This window comes from Ranitomeya imitator, chromosome 7 (genome assembly GCF_032444005.1).
Source record: "Ranitomeya imitator isolate aRanImi1 chromosome 7, aRanImi1.pri, whole genome shotgun sequence".
NCBI classification, from domain to species: Eukaryota; Metazoa; Chordata; class Amphibia; order Anura; family Dendrobatidae; genus Ranitomeya; species Ranitomeya imitator.
In genome coordinates this window covers 140,243,665-140,269,925 of record NC_091288.1, presented here as the reverse complement: position 1 = coordinate 140,269,925, position 26,261 = coordinate 140,243,665, and the positions used below count along the sequence as shown (strand labels likewise).

The 26,261-nt window shown below is 37.9% G+C and overlaps 16 non-coding genes across 16 annotated transcripts; all 16 read right to left on the bottom strand.

Annotated features, from left to right (window-relative positions):
* Positions 1-350: 350 nt before the first annotated feature.
* On the bottom strand, positions 351-424 carry TRNAT-UGU (transfer RNA threonine (anticodon UGU)). Its single transcript has one exon. It is a non-coding gene; the product is annotated as a tRNA-Thr (tRNA).
* A 1,672-nt stretch (positions 425-2,096) lies between these two features.
* Positions 2,097-2,170, bottom strand: TRNAT-UGU (transfer RNA threonine (anticodon UGU)). Its single transcript has one exon. It is a non-coding gene; the product is annotated as a tRNA-Thr (tRNA).
* Positions 2,171-2,969: 799 nt separating this feature from the next.
* Positions 2,970-3,043, bottom strand: TRNAT-UGU (transfer RNA threonine (anticodon UGU)). The gene has a single exon. It is a non-coding gene; the product is annotated as a tRNA-Thr (tRNA).
* A 1,672-nt stretch (positions 3,044-4,715) lies between these two features.
* On the bottom strand, positions 4,716-4,789 carry TRNAT-UGU (transfer RNA threonine (anticodon UGU)). Its single transcript has one exon. It is a non-coding gene; the product is annotated as a tRNA-Thr (tRNA).
* A 799-nt stretch (positions 4,790-5,588) lies between these two features.
* Positions 5,589-5,662, bottom strand: TRNAT-UGU (transfer RNA threonine (anticodon UGU)). Its single transcript has one exon. It is a non-coding gene; the product is annotated as a tRNA-Thr (tRNA).
* A 799-nt stretch (positions 5,663-6,461) lies between these two features.
* TRNAT-UGU (transfer RNA threonine (anticodon UGU)) lies at positions 6,462-6,535 on the bottom strand. Its single transcript has one exon. It is a non-coding gene; the product is annotated as a tRNA-Thr (tRNA).
* A 3,418-nt stretch (positions 6,536-9,953) lies between these two features.
* TRNAT-UGU (transfer RNA threonine (anticodon UGU)) lies at positions 9,954-10,027 on the bottom strand. The gene has a single exon. It is a non-coding gene; the product is annotated as a tRNA-Thr (tRNA).
* Positions 10,028-15,191: 5,164 nt separating this feature from the next.
* On the bottom strand, positions 15,192-15,265 carry TRNAT-UGU (transfer RNA threonine (anticodon UGU)). Its single transcript has one exon. It is a non-coding gene; the product is annotated as a tRNA-Thr (tRNA).
* Positions 15,266-17,182: 1,917 nt separating this feature from the next.
* On the bottom strand, positions 17,183-17,256 carry TRNAT-UGU (transfer RNA threonine (anticodon UGU)). Its single transcript has one exon. It is a non-coding gene; the product is annotated as a tRNA-Thr (tRNA).
* Positions 17,257-18,055: 799 nt separating this feature from the next.
* TRNAT-UGU (transfer RNA threonine (anticodon UGU)) lies at positions 18,056-18,129 on the bottom strand. Its single transcript has one exon. It is a non-coding gene; the product is annotated as a tRNA-Thr (tRNA).
* Positions 18,130-20,042: 1,913 nt separating this feature from the next.
* On the bottom strand, positions 20,043-20,116 carry TRNAT-UGU (transfer RNA threonine (anticodon UGU)). Its single transcript has one exon. It is a non-coding gene; the product is annotated as a tRNA-Thr (tRNA).
* A 799-nt stretch (positions 20,117-20,915) lies between these two features.
* On the bottom strand, positions 20,916-20,989 carry TRNAT-UGU (transfer RNA threonine (anticodon UGU)). The gene has a single exon. It is a non-coding gene; the product is annotated as a tRNA-Thr (tRNA).
* A 1,048-nt stretch (positions 20,990-22,037) lies between these two features.
* TRNAT-UGU (transfer RNA threonine (anticodon UGU)) lies at positions 22,038-22,111 on the bottom strand. The gene has a single exon. It is a non-coding gene; the product is annotated as a tRNA-Thr (tRNA).
* A 799-nt stretch (positions 22,112-22,910) lies between these two features.
* TRNAT-UGU (transfer RNA threonine (anticodon UGU)) lies at positions 22,911-22,984 on the bottom strand. Its single transcript has one exon. It is a non-coding gene; the product is annotated as a tRNA-Thr (tRNA).
* Positions 22,985-23,783: 799 nt separating this feature from the next.
* TRNAT-UGU (transfer RNA threonine (anticodon UGU)) lies at positions 23,784-23,857 on the bottom strand. Its single transcript has one exon. It is a non-coding gene; the product is annotated as a tRNA-Thr (tRNA).
* A 799-nt stretch (positions 23,858-24,656) lies between these two features.
* TRNAT-UGU (transfer RNA threonine (anticodon UGU)) lies at positions 24,657-24,730 on the bottom strand. The gene has a single exon. It is a non-coding gene; the product is annotated as a tRNA-Thr (tRNA).
* Positions 24,731-26,261: the final 1,531 nt, after the last annotated feature.

Below are 26,261 nucleotides of genomic sequence, written 5' to 3'. Positions count from 1 at the left end.
TGCATTATTAGTAGAGACGTAGCCACGGAAAATTTGTGTTATACGTCATTGAAATTCCCATTTCTTAGCTAGGAAGTTTGTTTCTGAGATGATGAAAACAAGGCACTGCTGAGATTTGAACTCAGGGTCTCCTGTTTACAAGACAGGCACTTTAGACAACTAAGCCACAGCGCTACGTACTTACCACATGTATTAAAACCCTGAGCACTGGTTCATTTCTTATGCAGAAGAAACTCTAAATTTCACAATTGCACTATCAGTAGAGACGTAGCCATGGTAAGTTTGAGGTTGTACGTCAATGGAATTCCCATTTTTAAGATAGGAAGTTTGTTAAAGAGATGATGAAAACAAGGCACTGCTGAGATTCGAACTCAGGATCTCCTGTTTACAAGACAGGCGCTTTAACCAACTAAGCCACAGCGCCACAAGCTTTCCACGTGAAATGCAGGGAACACATAAGAACCAATCGAACATTTCAAGTGGTTAACTTAGCGAAACAACATTGAGTTGAGTTGTATTCCATGCACAGCAAAAACGTGGAACAGGATTTCATTTTCAGTCATGACAATTAAGAAACCAAGTAAATTATGAATAGCATTCATTCAACGACATTGACAATTTGCAGTATGCAATAGATTCTGGTTCAATGACAAGGCCTTATGTTTTGAAATTCTATAATTGAATGATCCATCTTTTAGCACAGCTTCAATTTGGGACTTGTTTTTCTTCCAAGTTATGACACAGAATAGGCAGATTGAAGGAATGCCACAGCAGGGCCAAAAGGAGGAAAAATTAGGAAAGATTGAAAAGTTGGAATTAAAACCCTGAGGACTGGTTCATTTCTTATGCAGAAGAAATTCTTAAAATCACAATTGCATTATTAGTAGAGACGTAGCCACGGAAAATTTGAGTTATACGTCATTGAAATTCCCATTTCTTAGCTAGGAAGTTTGTTTCTGAGATGATGAAGACAAGGCACTGCTGAGATTTGAACTCAAGGTCTCCTGTTTACAAGACAGGCACTTTAGACAACTAAGCCACAGCGCTACGTACTTACCACATGTATTAAAACCCTGAGCACTGGTTCATTTCTTATGCAGAAGAAACTCTAAATTTCACAATTGCACTATCAGTAGAGACGTAGCCATGGTAAGTTTGAGGTTGTACGTCAATGGAATTCCCATTTTTAAGATAGGAAGTTTGTTTCTGAGATGATGAAAACAAGGCACTGCTGAAATTCGAACTCAGGATCTCCTGTTTACAAGACAGGCGCTTTAACCAACTAAGCCACAGCGCCACAAGCTTTCCTCGTGAAATGCAGGGAACACATAAGAACCAATCGAACATTTCAAGTGGTTAACTTAGCGAAACAACATTGAGTTGAGTTGTATTCCATGCACAGCAAAAACGTGGAACAGGATTTCATTTTCAGTCATGACAATTAAGAAACCAAGTAAATTATGAATAGCATTCATTCAACGACATTGACAATTTGCAGTATGCAATAGATTCTGGTTCAATGACAAGGCCTTATGTTTTGAAATTCTATAATTGAATGATCCATCTTTTAGCACAGCTTCAATTTGGGACTTGTTTTTCTTCCAAGTTATGACACAGAATAGGCAGATTGAAGGAATGCCACAGCAGGGCCAAAAGGAGGAAAAATTAGGAAAGATTGAAAAGTTGGAATTAAAACCCTGAGGACTGGTTCATTTCTTATGCAGAAGAAATTCTTAAAATCACAATTGCATTATTAGTAGAGACGTAGCCACGGAAAATTTGTGTTATACGTCATTGAAATTCCCATTTCTTAGCTAGGAAGTTTGTTTCTGAGATGATGAAAACAAGGCACTGCTGAGATTTTAACTCAGGGTCTCCTGTTTACAAGACAGGCACTTTAGACAACTAAGCCACAGCGCTACGTACTTACCACATGTATTAAAACCCTGAGCACTGGTTCATTTCTTATGCAGAAGAAACTCTAAATTTCACAATTGCACTATCAGTAGAGACGTAGCCATGGTAAGTTTGAGGTTGTACGTCAATGGAATTCCCATTTTTAAGATAGGAAGTTTGTTAAAGAGATGATGAAAACAAGGCACTGCTGAGATTCGAACTCAGGATCTCCTGTTTACAAGACAGGCGCTTTAACCAACTAAGCCACAGCGCCACAAGCTTTCCACGTGAAATGCAGGGAACACATAAGAACCAATCGAACATTTCAAGTGGTTAACTTAGCGAAACAACATTGAGTTGAGTTGTATTCCATGCACAGCAAAAACGTGGAACAGGATTTCATTTTCAGTCATGACAATTAAGAAACCAAGTAAATTATGAATAGCATTCATTCAACGACATTGACAATTTGCAGTATGCAATAGATTCTGGTTCAATGACAAGGCCTTATGTTTTGAAATTCTATAATTGAATGATCCATCTTTTAGCACAGCTTCAATTTGGGACTTGTTTTTCTTCCAAGTTATGACACAGAATAGGCAGATTGAAGGAATGCCACAGCAGGGCCAAAAGGAGGAAAAATTAGGAAAGATTGAAAAGTTGGAATTAAAACCCTGAGGACTGGTTCATTTCTTATGCAGAAGAAATTCTTAAAATCACAATTGCATTATTAGTAGAGACGTAGCCACGGAAAATTTGTGTTATACGTCATTGAAATTCCCATTTCTTAGCTAGGAAGTTTGTTTCTGAGATGATGAAAACAAGGCACTGCTGAGATTTTAACTCAGGGTCTCCTGTTTACAAGACAGGCACTTTAGACAACTAAGCCACAGCGCTACGTACTTACCACATGTATTAAAACCCTGAGCACTGGTTCATTTCTTATGCAGAAGAAACTCTAAATTTCACAATTGCACTATCAGTAGAGACGTAGCCATGGTAAGTTTGAGGTTGTACGTCAATGGAATTCCCATTTTTAAGATAGGAAGTTTGTTAAAGAGATGATGAAAACAAGGCACTGCTGAGATTCGAACTCAGGATCTCCTGTTTACAAGACAGGCGCTTTAACCAACTAAGCCACAGCGCCACAAGCTTTCCACGTGAAATGCAGGGAACACATAAGAACCAATCGAACATTTCAAGTGGTTAACTTAGCGAAACAACATTGAGTTGAGTTGTATTCCATGCACAGCAAAAACGTGGAACAGGATTTCATTTTCAGTCATGACAATTAAGAAACCAAGTAAATTATGAATAGCATTCATTCAACGACATTGACAATTTGCAGTATGCAATAGATTCTGGTTCAATGACAAGGCCTTATGTTTTGAAATTCTATAATTGAATGATCCATCTTTTAGCACAGCTTCAATTTGGGACTTGTTTTTCTTCCAAGTTATGACACAGAATAGGCAGATTGAAGGAATGCCACAGCAGGGCCAAAAGGAGGAAAAATTAGGAAAGATTGAAAAGTTGGAATTAAAACCCTGAGGACTGGTTCATTTCTTATGCAGAAGAAATTCTTAAAATCACAATTGCATTATTAGTAGAGACGTAGCCACGGAAAATTTGAGTTATACGTCATTGAAATTCCCATTTCTTAGCTAGGAAGTTTGTTTCTGAGATGATGAAGACAAGGCACTGCTGAGATTTGAACTCAAGGTCTCCTGTTTACAAGACAGGCACTTTAGACAACTAAGCCACAGCGCTACGTACTTACCACATGTATTAAAACCCTGAGCACTGGTTCATTTCTTATGCAGAAGAAACTCTAAATTTCACAATTGCACTATCAGTAGAGACGTAGCCATGGTAAGTTTGAGGTTGTACGTCAATGGAATTCCCATTTTTAAGATAGGAAGTTTGTTTCTGAGATGATGAAAACAAGGCACTGCTGAAATTCGAACTCAGGATCTCCTGTTTACAAGACAGGCGCTTTAACCAACTAAGCCACAGCGCCACAAGCTTTCCTCGTGAAATGCAGGGAACACATAAGAACCAATCGAACATTTCAAGTGGTTAACTTAGCGAAACAACATTGAGTTGAGTTGTATTCCATGCACAGCAAAAACGTGGAACAGGATTTCATTTTCAGTCATGACAATTAAGAAACCAAGTAAATTATGAATAGCATTCATTCAACGACATTGACAATTTGCAGTATGCAATAGATTCTGGTTCAATGACAAGGCCTTATGTTTTGAAATTCTATAATTGAATGATCCATCTTTTAGCACAGCTTCAATTTGGGACTTGTTTTTCTTCCAAGTTATGACACAGAATAGGCAGATTGAAGGAATGCCACAGCAGGGCCAAAAGGAGGAAAAATTAGGAAAGATTGAAAAGTTGGAATTAAAACCCTGAGGACTGGTTCATTTCTTATGCAGAAGAAATTCTTAAAATCACAATTGCATTATTAGTAGAGACGTAGCCACGGAAAATTTGTGTTATACGTCATTGAAATTCCCATTTCTTAGCTAGGAAGTTTGTTTCTGAGATGATGAAAACAAGGCACTGCTGAGATTTTAACTCAGGGTCTCCTGTTTACAAGACAGGCACTTTAGACAACTAAGCCACAGCGCTACGTACTTACCACATGTATTAAAACCCTGAGCACTGGTTCATTTCTTATGCAGAAGAAACTCTAAATTTCACAATTGCACTATCAGTAGAGACGTAGCCATGGTAAGTTTGAGGTTGTACGTCAATGGAATTCCCATTTTTAAGATAGGAAGTTTGTTAAAGAGATGATGAAAACAAGGCACTGCTGAGATTCGAACTCAGGATCTCCTGTTTACAAGACAGGCGCTTTAACCAACTAAGCCACAGCGCCACAAGCTTTCCACGTGAAATGCAGGGAACACATAAGAACCAATCGAACATTTCAAGTGGTTAACTTAGCGAAACAACATTGAGTTGAGTTGTATTCCATGCACAGCAAAAACGTGGAACAGGATTTCATTTTCAGTCATGACAATTAAGAAACCAAGTAAATTATGAATAGCATTCATTCAACGACATTGACAATTTGCAGTATGCAATAGATTCTGGTTCAATGACAAGGCCTTATGTTTTGAAATTCTATAATTGAATGATCCATCTTTTAGCACAGCTTCAATTTGGGACTTGTTTTTCTTCCAAGTTATGACACAGAATAGGCAGATTGAAGGAATGCCACAGCAGGGCCAAAAGGAGGAAAAATTAGGAAAGATTGAAAAGTTGGAATTAAAACCCTGAGGACTGGTTCATTTCTTATGCAGAAGAAATTCTTAAAATCACAATTGCATTATTAGTAGAGACGTAGCCACGGAAAATTTGTGTTATACGTCATTGAAATTCCCATTTCTTAGCTAGGAAGTTTGTTTCTGAGATGATGAAAACAAGGCACTGCTGAGATTTTAACTCAGGGTCTCCTGTTTACAAGACAGGCACTTTAGACAACTAAGCCACAGCGCTACGTACTTACCACATGTATTAAAACCCTGAGCACTGGTTCATTTCTTATGCAGAAGAAACTCTAAATTTCACAATTGCACTATCAGTAGAGACGTAGCCATGGTAAGTTTGAGGTTGTACGTCAATGGAATTCCCATTTTTAAGATAGGAAGTTTGTTAAAGAGATGATGAAAACAAGGCACTGCTGAGATTCGAACTCAGGATCTCCTGTTTACAAGACAGGCGCTTTAACCAACTAAGCCACAGCGCCACAAGCTTTCCACGTGAAATGCAGGGAACACATAAGAACCAATCGAACATTTCAAGTGGTTAACTTAGCGAAACAACATTGAGTTGAGTTGTATTCCATGCACAGCAAAAACGTGGAACAGGATTTCATTTTCAGTCATGACAATTAAGAAACCAAGTAAATTATGAATAGCATTCATTCAACGACATTGACAATTTGCAGTATGCAATAGATTCTGGTTCAATGACAAGGCCTTATGTTTTGAAATTCTATAATTGAATGATCCATCTTTTAGCACAGCTTCAATTTGGGACTTGTTTTTCTTCCAAGTTATGACACAGAATAGGCAGATTGAAGGAATGCCACAGCAGGGCCAAAAGGAGGAAAAATTAGGAAAGATTGAAAAGTTGGAATTAAAACCCTGAGGACTGGTTCATTTCTTATGCAGAAGAAATTCTTAAAATCACAATTGCATTATTAGTAGAGACGTAGCCACGGAAAATTTGTGTTATACGTCATTGAAATTCCCATTTCTTAGCTAGGAAGTTTGTTTCTGAGATGATGAAAACAAGGCACTGCTGAGATTTTAACTCAGGGTCTCCTGTTTACAAGACAGGCACTTTAGACAACTAAGCCACAGCGCTACGTACTTACCACATGTATTAAAACCCTGAGCACTGGTTCATTTCTTATGCAGAAGAAACTCTAAATTTCACAATTGCACTATCAGTAGAGACGTAGCCATGGTAAGTTTGAGGTTGTACGTCAATGGAATTCCCATTTTTAAGATAGGAAGTTTGTTAAAGAGATGATGAAAACAAGGCACTGCTGAGATTCGAACTCAGGATCTCCTGTTTACAAGACAGGCGCTTTAACCAACTAAGCCACAGCGCCACAAGCTTTCCACGTGAAATGCAGGGAACACATAAGAACCAATCGAACATTTCAAGTGGTTAACTTAGCGAAACAACATTGAGTTGAGTTGTATTCCATGCACAGCAAAAACGTGGAACAGGATTTCATTTTCAGTCATGACAATTAAGAAACCAAGTAAATTATGAATAGCATTCATTCAACGACATTGACAATTTGCAGTATGCAATAGATTCTGGTTCAATGACAAGGCCTTATGTTTTGAAATTCTATAATTGAATGATCCATCTTTTAGCACAGCTTCAATTTGGGACTTGTTTTTCTTCCAAGTTATGACACAGAATAGGCAGATTGAAGGAATGCCACAGCAGGGCCAAAAGGAGGAAAAATTAGGAAAGATTGAAAAGTTGGAATTAAAACCCTGAGGACTGGTTCATTTCTTATGCAGAAGAAATTCTTAAAATCACAATTGCATTATTAGTAGAGACGTAGCCACGGAAAATTTGAGTTATACGTCATTGAAATTCCCATTTCTTAGCTAGGAAGTTTGTTTCTGAGATGATGAAGACAAGGCACTGCTGAGATTTGAACTCAGGGTCTCCTGTTTACAAGACAGGCACTTTAGACAACTAAGCCACAGCGCTACGTACTTACCACATGTATTAAAACCCTGAGCACTGGTTAATTTCTTATGCAGAAGAAACTCTAAATTTCACAATTGCACTATCAGTAGAGACGTAGCCATGGTAAGTTTGAGGTTGTACGTCAATGGAATTCCCATTTTTAAGATAGGAAGTTTGTTTCTGAGATGATGAAAACAAGGCACTACTGAGCTTCGAACTCAGGATCTCCTGTTTACAATACAGGCGCTTTAACCAACTAAGCCACAGCACCACAAGCTTTCCATGTGAAATGCAGGGAACACATAAGAACCAATCGACCATTTCAAGTGGTTAACTTAGCGAAACAACATTGAGTTGAGTTGTATTCCATGCACAGCAAAAACGTGGAACAGGATTTCATTTTCAGTCATGACAATTAAGAAACCAAGTAAATTATGAATAGCATTCATTCAACGACATTGACAATTTGCAGTATGCAATAGATTCTGGTTCAATGACAAGGCCTTATGTTTTGAAATTCTATAATTGAATGATCCATCTTTTAGCACAGCTTCAATTTGGGACTTGTTTTTCTTCCAAGTTATGACACAGAATAGGCAGATTGAAGGAATGCCACAGCAGGGCCAAAAGGAGGAAAAATTAGGAAAGATTGAAAAGTTGGAATTAAAACCCTGAGGACTGGTTCATTTCTTATGCAGAAGAAATTCTTAAAATCACAATTGCATTATTAGTAGAGACGTAGCCACGGAAAATTTGAGTTATACGTCATTGAAATTCCCATTTCTTAGCTAGGAAGTTTGTTTCTGAGATGATGAAGACAAGGCACTGCTGAGATTTGAACTCAGGGTCTCCTGTTTACAAGACAGGCACTTTAGACAACTAAGCCACAGCGCTACGTACTTACCACATGTATTAAAACCCTGAGCACTGGTTAATTTCTTATGCAGAAGAAACTCTAAATTTCACAATTGCACTATCAGTAGAGACGTAGCCATGGTAAGTTTGAGGTTGTACGTCAATGGAATTCCCATTTTTAAGATAGGAAGTTTGTTTCTGAGATGATGAAAACAAGGCACTACTGAGCTTCGAACTCAGGATCTCCTGTTTACAATACAGGCGCTTTAACCAACTAAGCCACAGCACCACAAGCTTTCCATGTGAAATGCAGGGAACACATAAGAACCAATCGACCATTTCAAGTGGTTAACTTAGCGAAACAACATTGAGTTGAGTTGTATTCCATGCACAGCAAAAACGTGGAACAGGATTTCATTTTCAGTCATGACAATTAAGAAACCAAGTAAATTATGAATAGCATTCATTCAACGACATTGACAATTTGCAGTATGCAATAGATTCTGGTTCAATGACAAGGCCTTATGTTTTGAAATTCTATAATTGAATGATCCATCTTTTAGCACAGCTTCAATTTGGGACTTGTTTTTCTTCCAAGTTATGACACAGAATAGGCAGATTGAAGGAATGCCACAGCAGGGCCAAAAGGAGGAAAAATTAGGAAAGATTGAAAAGTTGGAATTAAAACCCTGAGGACTGGTTCATTTCTTATGCAGAAGAAATTTTTAAAATCACAATTGCATTATTAGTAGAGACGTAGCCACGGAAAATTTGAGTTATACGTCATTGAAATTCCCATTTCTTAGCTAGGAAGTTTGTTTCTGAGATGATGAAGACAAGGCACTGCTGAGATTTGAACTCAGGGTCTCCTGTTTACAAGACAGGCACTTTAGACAACTAAGCCACAGCGCTACGTACTTACCACATGTATTAAAACCCTGAGCACTGGTTAATTTCTTATGCAGAAGAAACTCTAAATTTCACAATTGCACTATCAGTAGAGACGTAGCCATGGTAAGTTTGAGGTTGTACGTCAATGGAATTCCCATTTTTAAGATAGGAAGTTTGTTTCTGAGATGATGAAAACAAGGCACTACTGAGCTTCGAACTCAGGATCTCCTGTTTACAATACAGGCGCTTTAACCAACTAAGCCACAGCACCACAAGCTTTCCATGTGAAATGCAGGGAACACATAAGAACCAATCGACCATTTCAAGTGGTTAACTTAGCGAAACAACATTGAGTTGAGTTGTATTCCATGCACAGCAAAAACGTGGAACAGGATTTCATTTTCAGTCATGACAATTAAGAAACCAAGTAAATTATGAATAGCATTCATTCAACGACATTGACAATTTGCAGTATGCAATAGATTCTGGTTCAATGACAAGGCCTTATGTTTTGAAATTCTATAATTGAATGATCCATCTTTTAGCACAGCTTCAATTTGGGACTTGTTTTTCTTCCAAGTTATGACACAGAATAGGCAGATTGAAGGAATGCCACAGCAGGGCCAAAAGGAGGAAAAATTAGGAAAGATTGAAAAGTTGGAATTAAAACCCTGAGGACTGGTTCATTTCTTATGCAGAAGAAATTCTTAAAATCACAATTGCATTATTAGTAGAGACGTAGCCACGGAAAATTTGAGTTATACGTCATTGAAATTCCCATTTCTTAGCTAGGAAGTTTGTTTCTGAGATGATGAAAACAAGGCACTGCTGAGATTTGAACTCAGGGTCTCCTGTTTACAAGACAGGCACTTTAGACAACTAAGCCACAGCGCTACGTACTTACCACATGTATTAAAACCCTGAGCACTGGTTCATTTCTTATGCAGAAGAAACTCTAAATTTCACAATTGCACTATCAGTAGAGACGTAGCCATGGTAAGTTTGAGGTTGTACGTCAATGGAATTCCCATTTTTAAGATAGGAAGTTTGTTAAAGAGATGATGAAAACAAGGCACTGCTGAGATTCGAACTCAGGATCTCCTGTTTACAAGACAGGCGCTTTAACCAACTAAGCCACAGCGCCACAAGCTTTCCATGTGAAATGCAGGGAACACATAAGAACCAATCGAACATTTCAAGTGGTTAACTTAGCGAAACAACATTGAGTTGAGTTGTATTCCATGCACAGCAAAAACGTGGAACAGGATTTCATTTTCAGTCATGACAATTAAGAAACCAAGTAAATTATGAATAGCATTCATTCAACGACATTGACAATTTGCAGTATGCAATAGATTCTGGTTCAATGACAAGGCCTTATGTTTTGAAATTCTATAATTGAATGATCCATCTTTTAGCACAGCTTCAATTTGGGACTTGTTTTTCTTCCAAGTTATGACACAGAATAGGCAGATTGAAGGAATGCCACAGCAGGGCCAAAAGGAGGAAAAATTAGGAAAGATTGAAAAGTTGGAATTAAAACCCTGAGGACTGGTTCATTTCTTATGCAGAAGAAATTCTTAAAATCACAATTGCATTATTAGTAGAGACGTAGCCACGGAAAATTTGAGTTATACGTCATTGAAATTCCCATTTCTTAGCTAGGAAGTTTGTTTCTGAGATGATGAAGACAAGGCACTGCTGAGATTTGAACTCAAGGTCTCCTGTTTACAAGACAGGCACTTTAGACAACTAAGCCACAGCGCTACGTACTTACCACATGTATTAAAACCCTGAGCACTGGTTCATTTCTTATGCAGAAGAAACTCTAAATTTCACAATTGCACTATCAGTAGAGACGTAGCCATGGTAAGTTTGAGGTTGTACGTCAATGGAATTCCCATTTTTAAGATAGGAAGTTTGTTTCTGAGATGATGAAAACAAGGCACTGCTGAAATTCGAACTCAGGATCTCCTGTTTACAAGACAGGCGCTTTAACCAACTAAGCCACAGCGCCACAAGCTTTCCTCGTGAAATGCAGGGAACACATAAGAACCAATCGAACATTTCAAGTGGTTAACTTAGCGAAACAACATTGAGTTGAGTTGTATTCCATGCACAGCAAAAACGTGGAACAGGATTTCATTTTCAGTCATGACAATTAAGAAACCAAGTAAATTATGAATAGCATTCATTCAACGACATTGACAATTTGCAGTATGCAATAGATTCTGGTTCAATGACAAGGCCTTATGTTTTGAAATTCTATAATTGAATGATCCATCTTTTAGCACAGCTTCAATTTGGGACTTGTTTTTCTTCCAAGTTATGACACAGAATAGGCAGATTGAAGGAATGCCACAGCAGGGCCAAAAGGAGGAAAAATTAGGAAAGATTGAAAAGTTGGAATTAAAACCCTGAGGACTGGTTCATTTCTTATGCAGAAGAAATTCTTAAAATCACAATTGCATTATTAGTAGAGACGTAGCCACGGAAAATTTGAGTTATACGTCATTGAAATTCCCATTTCTTAGCTAGGAAGTTTGTTTCTGAGATGATGAAGACAAGGCACTGCTGAGATTTGAACTCAGGGTCTCCTGTTTACAAGACAGGCACTTTAGACAACTAAGCCACAGCGCTACGTACTTACCACATGTATTAAAACCCTGAGCACTGGTTAATTTCTTATGCAGAAGAAACTCTAAATTTCACAATTGCACTATCAGTAGAGACGTAGCCATGGTAAGTTTGAGGTTGTACGTCAATGGAATTCCCATTTTTAAGATAGGAAGTTTGTTTCTGAGATGATGAAAACAAGGCACTACTGAGCTTCGAACTCAGGATCTCCTGTTTACAATACAGGCGCTTTAACCAACTAAGCCACAGCACCACAAGCTTTCCATGTGAAATGCAGGGAACACATAAGAACCAATCGACCATTTCAAGTGGTTAACTTAGCGAAACAACATTGAGTTGAGTTGTATTCCATGCACAGCAAAAACGTGGAACAGGATTTCATTTTCAGTCATGACAATTAAGAAACCAAGTAAATTATGAATAGCATTCATTCAACGACATTGACAATTTGCAGTATGCAATAGATTCTGGTTCAATGACAAGGCCTTATGTTTTGAAATTCTATAATTGAATGATCCATCTTTTAGCACAGCTTCAATTTGGGACTTGTTTTTCTTCCAAGTTATGACACAGAATAGGCAGATTGAAGGAATGCCACAGCAGGGCCAAAAGGAGGAAAAATTAGGAAAGATTGAAAAGTTGGAATTAAAACCCTGAGGACTGGTTCATTTCTTATGCAGAAGAAATTCTTAAAATCACAATTGCATTATTAGTAGAGACGTAGCCACGGAAAATTTGAGTTATACGTCATTGAAATTCCCATTTCTTAGCTAGGAAGTTTGTTTCTGAGATGATGAAGACAAGGCACTGCTGAGATTTGAACTCAGGGTCTCCTGTTTACAAGACAGGCACTTTAGACAACTAAGCCACAGCGCTACGTACTTACCACATGTATTAAAACCCTGAGCACTGGTTCATTTCTTATGCAGAAGAAACTCTATATTTCACAATTGCACTATCAGTAGAGACGTAGCCATGGTAAGTTTGAGGTTGTACGTCAATGGAATTCCCATTTTTAAGATAGGAAGTTTGTTTCTGAGATGATGAAAACAAGGCACTACTGAGCTTCGAACTCAGGATCTCCTGTTTACAATACAGGCGCTTTAACCAACTAAGCCACAGCACCACAAGCTTTCCATGTGAAATGCAGGGAACACATAAGAACCAATCGACCATTTCAAGTGGTTAACTTAGCGAAACAACATTGAGTTGAGTTGTATTCCATGCACAGCAAAAACGTGGAACAGGATTTCATTTTCAGTCATGACAATTAAGAAACCAAGTAAATTATGAATAGCATTCATTCAACGACATTGACAATTTGCAGTATGCAATAGATTCTGGTTCAATGACAAGGCCTTATGTTTTGAAATTCTATAATTGAATGATCCATCTTTTAGCACAGCTTCAATTTGGGACTTGTTTTTCTTCCAAGTTATGACACAGAATAGGCAGATTGAAGGAATGCCACAGCAGGGCCAAAAGGAGGAAAAATTAGGAAAGATTGAAAAGTTGGAATTAAAACCCTGAGGACTGGTTCATTTCTTATGCAGAAGAAATTCTTAAAATCACAATTGCATTATTAGTAGAGACGTAGCCACGGAAAATTTGAGTTATACGTCATTGAAATTCCCATTTCTTAGCTAGGAAGTTTGTTTCTGAGATGATGAAGACAAGGCACTGCTGAGATTTGAACTCAGGGTCTCCTGTTTACAAGACAGGCACTTTAGACAACTAAGCCACAGCGCTACGTACTTACCACATGTATTAAAACCCTGAGCACTGGTTCATTTCTTATGCAGAAGAAACTCTATATTTCACAATTGCACTATCAGTAGAGACGTAGCCATGGTAAGTTTGAGGTTGTACGTCAATGGAATTCCCATTTTTAAGATAGGAAGTTTGTTTCTGAGATGATGAAAACAAGGCACTACTGAGCTTCGAACTCAGGATCTCCTGTTTACAATACAGGCGCTTTAACCAACTAAGCCACAGCACCACAAGCTTTCCATGTGAAATGCAGGGAACACATAAGAACCAATCGACCATTTCAAGTGGTTAACTTAGCGAAACAACATTGAGTTGAGTTGTATTCCATGCACAGCAAAAACGTGGAACAGGATTTCATTTTCAGTCATGACAATTAAGAAACCAAGTAAATTATGAATAGCATTCATTCAACGACATTGACAATTTGCAGTATGCAATAGATTCTGGTTCAATGACAAGGCCTTATGTTTTGAAATTCTATAATTGAATGATCCATCTTTTAGCACAGCTTCAATTTGGGACTTGTTTTTCTTCCAAGTTATGACACAGAATAGGCAGATTGAAGGAATGCCACAGCAGGGCCAAAAGGAGGAAAAATTAGGAAAGATTGAAAAGTTGGAATTAAAACCCTGAGGACTGGTTCATTTCTTATGCAGAAGACATTCTTAAAATCACAATTGCATTATTAGTAGAGACGTAGCCACGGAAAATTTGAGTTATACGTCATTGAAATTCCCATTTCTTAGCTAGGAAGTTTGTTTCTGAGATGATGAAGACAAGGCACTGCTGAGATTTGAACTCAGGGTCTCCTGTTTACAAGACAGGCACTTTAGACAACTAAGCCACAGCGCTACGTACTTACCACATGTATTAAAACCCTGAGCACTGGTTCATTTCTTATGCAGAAGAAACTCTAAATTTCACAATTGCACTATCAGTAGAGACGTAGCCATGGTAAGTTTGAGGTTGTACGTCAATGGAATTCCCATTTTTAAGATAGGAAGTTTGTTTCTGAGATGATGAAAACAAGGCACTACTGAGATTCGAACTCAGGATCTCCTGTTTACAATACAGGCGCTTTAACCAACTAAGCCACAGCACCACAAGCTTTCCATGTGAAATGCAGGGAACACATAAGAACCAATCGACCATTTCAAGTGGTTAACTTAGCGAAACAACATTGAGTTGAGTTGTATTCCATGCACAGCAAAAACGTGGAACAGGATTTCATTTTCAGTCATGACAATTAAGAAACCAAGTAAATTATGAATAGCATTCATTCAACGACATTGACAATTTGCAGTATGCAATAGATTCTGGTTCAATGACAAGGCCTTATGTTTTGAAATTCTATAATTGAATGATCCATCTTTTAGCACAGCTTCAATTTGGGACTTGTTTTTCTTCCAAGTTATGACACAGAATAGGCAGATTGAAGGAATGCCACAGCAGGGCCAAAAGGAGGAAAAATTAGGAAAGATTGAAAAGTTGGAATTAAAACCCTGAGGACTGGTTCATTTCTTATGCAGAAGAAATTTTTAAAATCACAATTGCATTATTAGTAGAGACGTAGCCACGGAAAATTTGTGTTATACGTCATTGAAATTCCCATTTCTTAGCTAGGAAGTTTGTTTCTGAGATGATGAAAACAAGGCACTGCTGAGATTTGAACTCAGGGTCTCCTGTTTACAAGACAGGCACTTTAGACAACTAAGCCACAGCGCTACGTACTTACCACATGTATTAAAACCCTGAGCACTGGTTCATTTCTTATGCAGAAGAAACTCTAAATTTCACAATTGCACTATCAGTAGAGACGTAGCCATGGTAAGTTTGAGGTTGTACGTCAATGGAATTCCCATTTTTAAGATAGGAAGTTTGTTAAAGAGATGATGAAAACAAGGCACTGCTGAGATTCGAACTCAGGATCTCCTGTTTACAAGACAGGCGCTTTAACCAACTAAGCCACAGCGCCACAAGCTTTCCACGTGAAATGCAGGGAACACATAAGAACCAATCGAACATTTCAAGTGGTTAACTTAGCGAAACAACATTGAGTTGAGTTGTATTCCATGCACAGCAAAAACGTGGAACAGGATTTCATTTTCAGTCATGACAATTAAGAAACCAAGTAAATTATGAATAGCATTCATTCAACGACATTGACAATTTGCAGTATGCAATAGATTCTGGTTCAATGACAAGGCCTTATGTTTTGAAATTCTATAATTGAATGATCCATCTTTTAGCACAGCTTCAATTTGGGACTTGTTTTTCTTCCAAGTTATGACACAGAATAGGCAGATTGAAGGAATGCCACAGCAGGGCCAAAAGGAGGAAAAATTAGGAAAGATTGAAAAGTTGGAATTAAAACCCTGAGGACTGGTTCATTTCTTATGCAGAAGAAATTCTTAAAATCACAATTGCATTATTAGTAGAGACGTAGCCACGGAAAATTTGAGTTATACATCATTGAAATTCCCATTTCTTAGCTAGGAAGTTTGTTTCTGAGATGATGAAGACAAGGCACTGCTGAGATTTGAACTCAGGGTCTCCTGTTTACAAGACAGGCACTTTAGACAACTAAGCCACAGCACTACGTACTTACCACATGTATTAAAACCCTGAGCACTGGTTCATTTCTTATGCAGAAGAAACTCTAAATTTCACTATCAGTAGAGAAGTAGCCATGGTAAGTTTGAGGTTGTACGTCAATGGAATTTCCATTTTTAGGATAGGAAGTTTGTTTCTGAGATGATGAAAACAAGGCACTGCTGAAATTCGAACTCAGGATCTCCTGTTTACAAGACAGGCGCTTTAACCAACTAAGCCACAGCGCCACAAGCTTTCCACGTGAAATGCAGGGAACACATAAGAACCAATCGAACATTTCAAGTGGTTAACTTAGCGAAACAACATTGAGTTGAGTTGTATTCCATGCACAGCAAAAACGTGGAACAGGATTTCATTTTCAGTCATGACAATTAAGAAACCAAGTAAATTATGAATAGCATTCATTCAACGACATTGACAATTTGCAGTATGCAATAGATTCTGGTTCAATGACAAGGCCTTATGTTTTGAAATTCTATAATTGAATGATCCATCTTTTAGCACAGCTTCAATTTGGGACTTGTTTTTCTTCCAAGTTATGACACAGAATAGGCAGATTGAAGGAATGCCAGAGCAGGGCCAAAAGGAGGAAAAATTAGGAAAGATTGAAAAGTTGGAATTAAAACCCTGAGGACTGGTTCATTTCTTATGCAGAAGAAATTCTTAAAATCACAATTGCATTATTAGTAGAGACGTAGCCACGGAAAATTTGTGTTATACGTCATTGAAATTCCCATTTCTTAGCTAGGAAGTTTGTTTCTGAGATGATGAAAACAAGGCACTGCTGAAATTTGAACTCAGGGTCTCCTGTTTACAAGACAGGCACTTTAGACAACTAAGCCACAGCGCTACGTACTTACCACATGTATTAAAACCCTTAGCACTGGTTCATTTCTTATGCAGAAGAAATTCTTAAAATCACAATTGCATTATTAGTAGAGACGTAGCCACGGAAAATTTGAGTTATACGTCATTGAAATTCCCATTTCTTAGCTATGAAGTTTGTTTCTGACATGAATGATGAAAACAAGGCACTGCTGAGATTTGAACTCAGGGTCTTCTGTTTACAAGACAGGCACTTTAGACAACTAAGCCACAGCGCTACATACTTACCACATGTATTAAAACCCTGAGCACTGGTTCATTTCTTATGCAGAAGAAACTCCAAATTTCACAATTGCTTTATCAGTAGAGACGTAGCCATGGTAAGTTTGAGGTTGTACGTCAATGGAATTCCCATTTTTAAGATAGGAAGTTTGTTTCTGAGATGATGAAAACAAGGCACTGCTGAGATTCGAACTCAGGATCTCCTGTTTACAAGACAGGCGCTTTAACCAACTAAGCCACAGCGCCACAAGGTTTCCTCGTGAAATGCAGGGAACACATAAGAACCAATCGAACATTTCAAGTGGTTAACTTAGCGAAACAACATTGAGTTGATTTGTATTCCATGCACAGCAAAAACGTGGAACAGGATTTCATTTTCAGTCATGACAATTAAGAAACCAAGTAAATTATGAATAGCATTCATTCAACGACATTGACAATTTACAGTATGCAATAGATTCTGGTTCAATGACAAGGCCTTATGTTTTGAAATTCTATAATTGAATGATCCATCTTTTAGCACAGATTCAATTTGGGACTTGTTTTTCTTCCTAGTTATGACACAGAATAGGCAGATTGAAGGAATGCCACAGCAGGGCCAAAAGGAGGAAAAATTAGGAAAGATTGAAAAGTTGGAATTAAAACCCTGAGGACTGGTTCATTTCTTATGCAGAAGAAATTCTTAAAATCACAATTGCATTATTAGTAGAGACGTAGCCACGGAAAATTTGTGTTATACGTCATTGAAATTCCCATTTCTTAGCTAGGAAGTTTGTTTCTGAGATGATGAAAACAAGGCACTGCTGAGATTTGAACTCAGGGTCTCCTGTTTACAAGACAGGCACTTTAGACAACTAAGCCACAGCGCTACGTACTTACCACATGTATTAAAACCCTGAGCACTGGTTCATTTCTTATGCAGAAGAAACTCTAAATTTCACAATTGCACTATCAGTAGAGACATAGCCATGGTAAGTTTGAGGTTGTACGTCAATGGAATTCCCATTTTTAAGATAGGAAGTTTGTTAAAGAGATGATGAAAACAAGGCACTGCTGAGATTCGAACTCAGGATCTCCTGTTTACAAGACAGGTGCTTTAACCAACTAAGCCACAGCGCCACAAGCTTTCCACGTGAAATGCAGGGAACACATAAGAACCAATCGAACATTTCAAGTGGTTAACTTAGCGAAACAACATTGAGTTGAGTTGTATTCCATGCACAGCAAAAACGTGGAACAGGATTTCATTTTCAGTCATGACAATTAAGAAACCAAGTAAATTATGAATAGCATTCATTCAACGACATTGACAATTTGCAGTATGCAATAGATTCTGGTTCAATGACAAGGCCTTATGTTTTGAAATTCTATAATTGAATGATCCATCTTTTAGCACAGCTTCAATTTGGGACTTGTTTTTCTTCCAAGTTATGACACAGAATAGGCAGATTGAAGGAATGCCACAGCAGGGCCAAAAGGAGGAAAAATTAGGAAAGATTGAAAAGTTGGAATTAAAACCCTGAGAACTGGTTCATTTCTTATGCAGAAGAAATTCTTAAAATCACAATTGCATTATTAGTAGAGACGTAGCCACGGAAAATTTGAGTTATACGTCATTGAAATTCCCATTTCTTAGCTAGGAAGTTTGTGTCTGAGATGATGAAGACAAGGCACTGCTGAGATTTGAACTCAGGGTCTCCTGTTTACAAGACAGGCACTTTAGACAACTAAGCCACAGCACTACGTACTTACCACATGTATTAAAACCCTGAGCACTGGTTCATTTCTTATGCAGAAGAAACTCTAAATTTCACTATCAGTAGAGAAGTAGCCATGGTAAGTTTGAGGTTGTACGTCAATGGAATTTCCATTTTTAAGATAGGAAGTTTGTTTCTGAGATGATGAAAACAAGGCACTGCTGAAATTCGAACTCAGGATCTCCTGTTTACAAGACAGGCGCTTTAACCAACTAAGCCACAGCGCCACAAGCTTTCCACGTGAAATGCAGGGAACACATAAGAACCAATCGAACATTTCAAGTGGTTAACTTAGCGAAACAACATTGAGTTGAGTTGTATTCCATGCACAGCAAAAACGTGGAACAGGATTTCATTTTCAGTCATGACAATTAAGAAACCAAGTAAATTATGAATAGCATTCATTCAACGACATTGACAATTTGCAGTATGCAATAGATTCTGGTTCAATGACAAGGCCTTATGTTTTGAAATTCTATAATTGAATGATCCATCTTTTAGCACAGCTTCAATTTGGGACTTGTTTTTCTTCCAAGTTATGACACAGAATAGGCAGATTGAAGGAATGCCAGAGCAGGGCCAAAAGGAGGAAAAATTAGGAAAGATTGAAAAGTTGGAATTAAAACCCTGAGGACTGGTTCATTTCTTATGCAGAAGAAATTCTTAAAATCACAATTGCATTATTAGTAGAGACGTAGCCACGGAAAATTTGTGTTATACGTCATTGAAATTCCCATTTCTTAGCTAGGAAGTTTGTTTCTGAGATGATGAAAACAAGGCACTGCTGAAATTTGAACTCAGGGTCTCCTGTTTACAAGACAGGCACTTTAGACAACTAAGCCACAGCGCTACGTACTTACCACATGTATTAAAACCCTTAGCACTGGTTCATTTCTTATGCAGAAGAAATTCTTAAAATCACAATTGCATTATTAGTAGAGACGTAGCCACGGAAAATTTGAGTTATACGTCATTGAAATTCCCATTTCTTAGCTATGAAGTTTGTTTCTGAGATGATGAAAACAAGGCACTGCTGAGATTTGAACTCAGGGTCTCCTGTTTACAAGACAGGCACTTTAGACAACTAAGCCACAGCGCTACGTACTTACCACATGTATTAAAACCCTGAGCACTGGTTCATTTCTTATGCAGAAGAAACTCTAAATTTCACAATTGCACTATCAGTAGAGACATAGCCATGGTAAGTTTGAGGTTGTACGTCAATGGAATTCCCATTTTTAAGATAGGAAGTTTGTTAAAGAGATGATGAAAACAAGGCACTGCTGAGATTCGAACTCAGGATCTCCTGTTTACAAGACAGGCGCTTTAACCAACTAAGCCACAGCGCCACAAGCTTTCCACGTGAAATGCAGTGAACACATAAGAACCAATCGAACATTTCAAGTGGTTAACTTAGCGAAACAACATTGAGTTGAGTTGTATTCCATGCACAGCAAAAACGTGGAACAGGATTTCATTTTCAGTCATGACATTTAAGAAACCAAGTAAATTATGAATAGCATTCATTCAACGACATTTACAATTTGCAGTATGCAATAGATTCTGGTTCAATGACAAGGCCTTATGTTTTGAAATTCTATAATTGAATGATCCATCTTTTAGCACAGCTTCAATTTGGGACTTGTTTTTCTTCCAAGTTATGACACAGAATAGGCAGATTGAAGGAATGCCACAGCAGGGCCAAAAGGAGGAAAAATTAGGAAAGATTGAAAAGTTGGAATTAAAACCCTGAGGACTGGTTCATTTCTTATGCAGAAGAAATTCTTAAAATCACAATTGCATTATTAGTAGAGACGTAGCCACGGAAAATTTGTGTTATACGTCATTGAAATTCCCATTTCTTAGCTAGGAAGTTTGTTTCTGAGATGATGAAGACAAGGCACTGCTGAGATTTGAACTCAGGGTCTCCTGTTTACAAGACAGGCACTTTAGACAACTAAGCCACAGCGCTACGTACTTACCACATGTATTAAAACCCTGAGCACTGGTTCATTTCTTATGCAGAAGAAACTCTAAATTTCACAATTGCACTATCAGTAGAGACATAGCCATGGTAAGTTTGAGGTTGTACGTCAATGGAATTCCCATTTTTAAGATAGGAAGTTTGTTAAAGAGATGATGAAAACAAGGCACTGCTGAGATTCGAACTCAGGATCTCCTGTTTACAAGACAGGCGCTTTAACCAACTAAGCCACAGCGCCACAAGCTTTCCACGTGAAATGCAGTGAACACATAAGAACCAATCGAACATTTCAAGTGGTTAACTTAGCGAAACAACATTGAGTTGAGTTGTATTCCATGCACAGCAAAAACGTGGAACAGGATTTCATTTTCAGTCATGACATTTAAGAAACCAAGTAAATTATGAATAGCATTCATTCAACGACATTGACAATTTGCAGTATGCAATAGATTCTGGTTCAATGACAAGGCCTTATGTTTTGAAATTCTATAATTGAATGATCCATCTTTTAGCACAGCTTCAATTTGGGACTTGTTTTTCTTCCAAGTTATGACACAGAATAGGCAGATTGAAGGAATGCCAGAGCAGGGCCAAAAGGAGGAAAAATTAGGAAAGATTGAAAAGTTGGAATTAAAACCCTGAGGACTGGTTCATTTCTTATGCAGAAGAAATTCTTAAAATCACAATTGCATTATTAGTAGAGACGTAGCCACGGAAAATTTGTGTTATACGTCATTGAAATTCCCATTTCTTAGCTAGGAAGTTTGTTTCTGAGATGATGAAAACAAGGCACTGCTGAAATTTGAACTCAGGGTCTCCTGTTTACAAGACAGGCACTTTAGACAACTAAGCCACAGCGCTACGTACTTACCACATGTATTAAAACCCTTAGCACTGGTTCATTTCTTATGCAGAAGAAATTCTTAAAATCACAATTGCATTATTAGTAGAGACGTAGCCACGGAAAATTTGTGTTATACGTCATTGAAATTCCCATTTCTTAGCTAGGAAGTTTGTTTCTGAGATGATGAAAACAAGGCACTGCTGAGATTTGAACTCAGGGTCTCCTGTTTACAAGACAGGCACTTTAGACAACTAAGCCACAGCGCTACGTACTTACCACATGTATTAAAACCCTGAGCACTGGTTCATTTCTTATGCAGAAGAAACTCTAAATTTCACAATTGCACTATCAGTAGAGACATAGCCATGGTAAGTTTGAGGTTGTACGTCAATGGAATTCCCATTTTTAAGATAGGAAGTTTGTTAAAGAGATGATGAAAACAAGGCACTACTGAGATTCGAACTCAGGATCTCCTGTTTACAAGACAGGCGCTTTAACCAACTAAGCCACAGCGCCACAAGCTTTCCACGTGAAATGCAGTGAACACATAAGAACCAATCGAACATTTCAAGTGGTTAACTTAGCGAAACAACATTGAGTTGAGTTGTATTCCATGCACAGCAAAAACGTGGAACAGGATTTCATTTTCAGTCATGACATTTAAGAAACCAAGTAAATTATGAATAGCATTCATTCAACGACATTGACAATTTGCAGTATGCAATAGATTCTGGTTCAATGACAAGGCCTTATGTTTTGAAATTCTATAATTGAATGATCCATCTTTTAGCACAGCTTCAATTTGGGACTTGTTTTTCTTCCAAGTTATGACACAGAATAGGCAGATTGAAGGAATGCCACAGCAGGGCCAAAAGGAGGAAAAATTAGGAAAGATTGAAAAGTTGGAATTAAAACCCTGAGGACTGGTTCATTTCTTATGCAGAAGAAATTCTTAAAATCACAATTGCATTATTAGTAGAGACGTAGCCACGGAAAATTTGTGTTATACGTCATTGAAATTCCCATTTCTTAGCTAGGAAGTTTGTTTCTGAGATGATGAAAACAAGGCACTGCTGAGATTTGAACTCAGGGTCTCCTGTTTACAAGACAGGCACTTTAGACAACTAAGCCACAGCGCTACGTACTTACCACATGTATTAAAACCCTGAGCACTGGTTCATTTCTTATGCAGAAGAAACTCTATATTTCACAATTGCACTATCAGTAGAGACGTAGCCATGGTAAGTTTGAGGTTGTACGTCAATGGAATTCCCATTTTTAAGATAGGAAGTTTGTTTCTGAGATGATGAAAACAAGGCACTGCTGAGATTCGAACTCAGGATCTCCTGTTTACAAGACAGGCGCTTTAACCAACTAAGCCACAGCGCCACAAGCTTTCCACGTGAAATGCAGGGAACACATAAGAACCAATCGAACATTTCAAGTGGTTAACTTAGCGAAACAACATTGAGTTGAGTTGTATTCCATGCACAGCAAAAACGTGGAACAGGATTTCATTTTCAGTCATGACAATTAAGAAACCAAGTAAATTATGAATAGCATTCATTCAACGACATTGACAATTTGCAGTATGCAATAGATTCTGGTTCAATGACAAGGCCTTATGTTTTGAAATTCTATAATTGAATGATCCATCTTTTAGCACAGCTTCAATTTGGGACTTGTTTTTCTTCCAAGTTATGACACAGAATAGGCAGATTGAAGGAATGCCACAGCAGGGCCAAAAGGAGGAAAAATTAGGAAAGATTGAAAAGTTGGAATTAAAACCCTGAGGACTGGTTCATTTCTTATGCAGAAGAAATTCTTAAAATCACAATTGCATTATTAGTAGAGACGTAGCCACGGAAAATTTGTGTTATACGTCATTGAAATTCCCATTTCTTAGCTAGGAAGTTTGTTTCTGAGATGATGAAAACAAGGCACTGCTGAGATTTGAACTCAGGGTCTCCTGTTTACAAGACAGGCACTTTAGACAACTAAGCCACAGCGCTACGTACTTACCACATGTATTAAAACCCTGAGCACTGGTTCATTTCTTATGCAGAAGAAACTCTAAATTTCACAATTGCACTATCAGTAGAGACATAGCCATGGTAAGTTTGAGGTTGTACGTCAATGGAATTCCCATTTTTAAGATAGGAAGTTTGTTAAAGAGATGATGAAAACAAGGCACTGCTGAGATTCGAACTCAGGATCTCCTGTTTACAAGACAGGCGCTTTAACCAACTAAGCCACAGCGCCACAAGCTTTCCACGTGAAATGCAGTGAACACATAAGAACCAATCGAACATTTCAAGTGGTTAACTTAGCGAAACAACATTGAGTTGAGTTGTATTCCATGCACAGCAAAAACGTGGAACAGGATTTCATTTTCAGTCATGACATTTAAGAAACCAAGTAAATTATGAATAGCATTCATTCAACGACATTGACAATTTGCAGTATGCAATAGATTCTGGTTCAATGACAAGGCCTTATGTTTTGAAATTCTATAATTGAATGATCCATCTTTTAGCACAGCTTCAATTTGGGACTTGTTTTTCTTCCAAGTTATGACACAGAATAGGCAGATTGAAGGAATGCCACAGCAGGGCCAAAAGGAGGAAAAATTAGGAAAGATTGAAAAGTTGGAATTAAAACCCTGAGGACTGGTTCATTTCTGATGCAGAAGAAATTCTTAAAATCACAATTGCATTATTAGTAGAGACGTAGCCACGGAAAATTTGAGTTATACGTCATTGAAATTCCCATTTCTTAGCTAGGAAGTTTGTTTCTGAGATGATGAAAACAAGGCACTGCTGAGATTTGAACTCAGGGTCTCCTGTTTACAAGACAGGCACTTTAGACAACTAAGCCACAGCGCTACGTACTTACCACATGTATTAAAACCCTGAGCACTGGTTCATTTCTTATGCAGAAGAAACTCTAAATTTCACAATTGCACTATCAGTAGAGACATAGCCATGGTAAGTTTGAGGTTGTACGTCAATGGAATTCCCATTTTTAAGATAGGAAGTTTGTTAAAGAGATGATGAAAACAAGGCACTGCTGAGATTCGAACTCAGGATCTCCTGTTTACAAGACAGGTGCTTTAACCAACTAAGCCACAGCGCCACAAGCTTTCCACGTGAAATGCAGGGAACACATAAGAACCAATCGAACATTTCAAGTGGTTAACTTAGCGAAACAACATTGAGTTGAGTTGTATTCCATGCACAGCAAAAACGTGGAACAGGATTTCATTTTCAGTCATGACAATTAAGAAACCAAGTAAATTATGAATAGCATTCATTCAACGACATTGACAATTTGCAGTATGCAATAGATTCTGGTTCAATGACAAGGCCTTATGTTTTGAAATTCTATAATTGAATGATCCATCTTTTAGCACAGCTTCAATTTGGGACTTGTTTTTCTTCCAAGTTATGACACAGAATAGGCAGATTGAAGGAATGCCACAGCAGGGCCAAAAGGAGGAAAAATTAGGAAAGATTGAAAAGTTGGAATTAAAACCCTGAGGACTGGTTCATTTCTTATGCAGAAGAAATTCTTAAAATCACAATTGCATTATTAGTAGAGACGTAGCCACGGAAAATTTGAGTTATACATCATTGAAATTCCCATTTCTTAGCTAGGAAGTTTGTTTCTGAGATGATGAAGACAAGGCACTGCTGAGATTTGAACTCAGGGTCTCCTGTTTACAAGACAGGCACTTTAGACAACTAAGCCACAGCACTACGTACTTACCACATGTATTAAAACCCTGAGCACTGGTTCATTTCTTATGCAGAAGAAACTCTAAATTTCACTATCAGTAGAGAAGTAGCCATGGTAAGTTTGAGGTTGTACGTCAATGGAATTTCCATTTTTAAGATAGGAAGTTTGTTTCTGAGATGATGAAAACAATGCACTGCTGAAATTCGAACTCAGGATCTCCTGTTTACAAGACAGGCGCTTTAACCAACTAAGCCACAGCGCCACAAGCTTTCCACGTGAAATGCAGGGAACACATAAGAACCAATCGAACATTTCAAGTGGTTAACTTAGCGAAACAACATTGAGTTGAGTTGTATTCCATGCACAGCAAAAACGTGGAACAGGATTTCATTTTCAGTCATGACAATTAAGAAACCAAGTAAATTATGAATAGCATTCATTCAACGACATTGACAATTTGCAGTATGCAATAGATTCTGGTTCAATGACAAGGCCTTATGTTTTGAAATTCTATAATTGAATGATCCATCTTTTAGCACAGCTTCAATTTGGGACTTGTTTTTCTTCCAAGTTATGACACAGAATAGGCAGATTGAAGGAATGCCAGAGCAGGGCCAAAAGGAGGAAAAATTAGGAAAGATTGAAAAGTTGGAATTAAAACCCTGAGGACTGGTTCATTTCTTATGCAGAAGAAATTCTTAAAATCACAATTGCATTATTAGTAGAGACGTAGCCACGGAAAATTTGTGTTATACGTCATTGAAATTCCCATTTCTTAGCTAGGAAGTTTGTTTCTGAGATGATGAAAACAAGGCACTGCTGAAATTTGAACTCAGGGTCTCCTGTTTACAAGACAGGCACTTTAGACAACTAAGCCACAGCGCTACGTACTTACCACATGTATTAAAACCCTTAGCACTGGTTCATT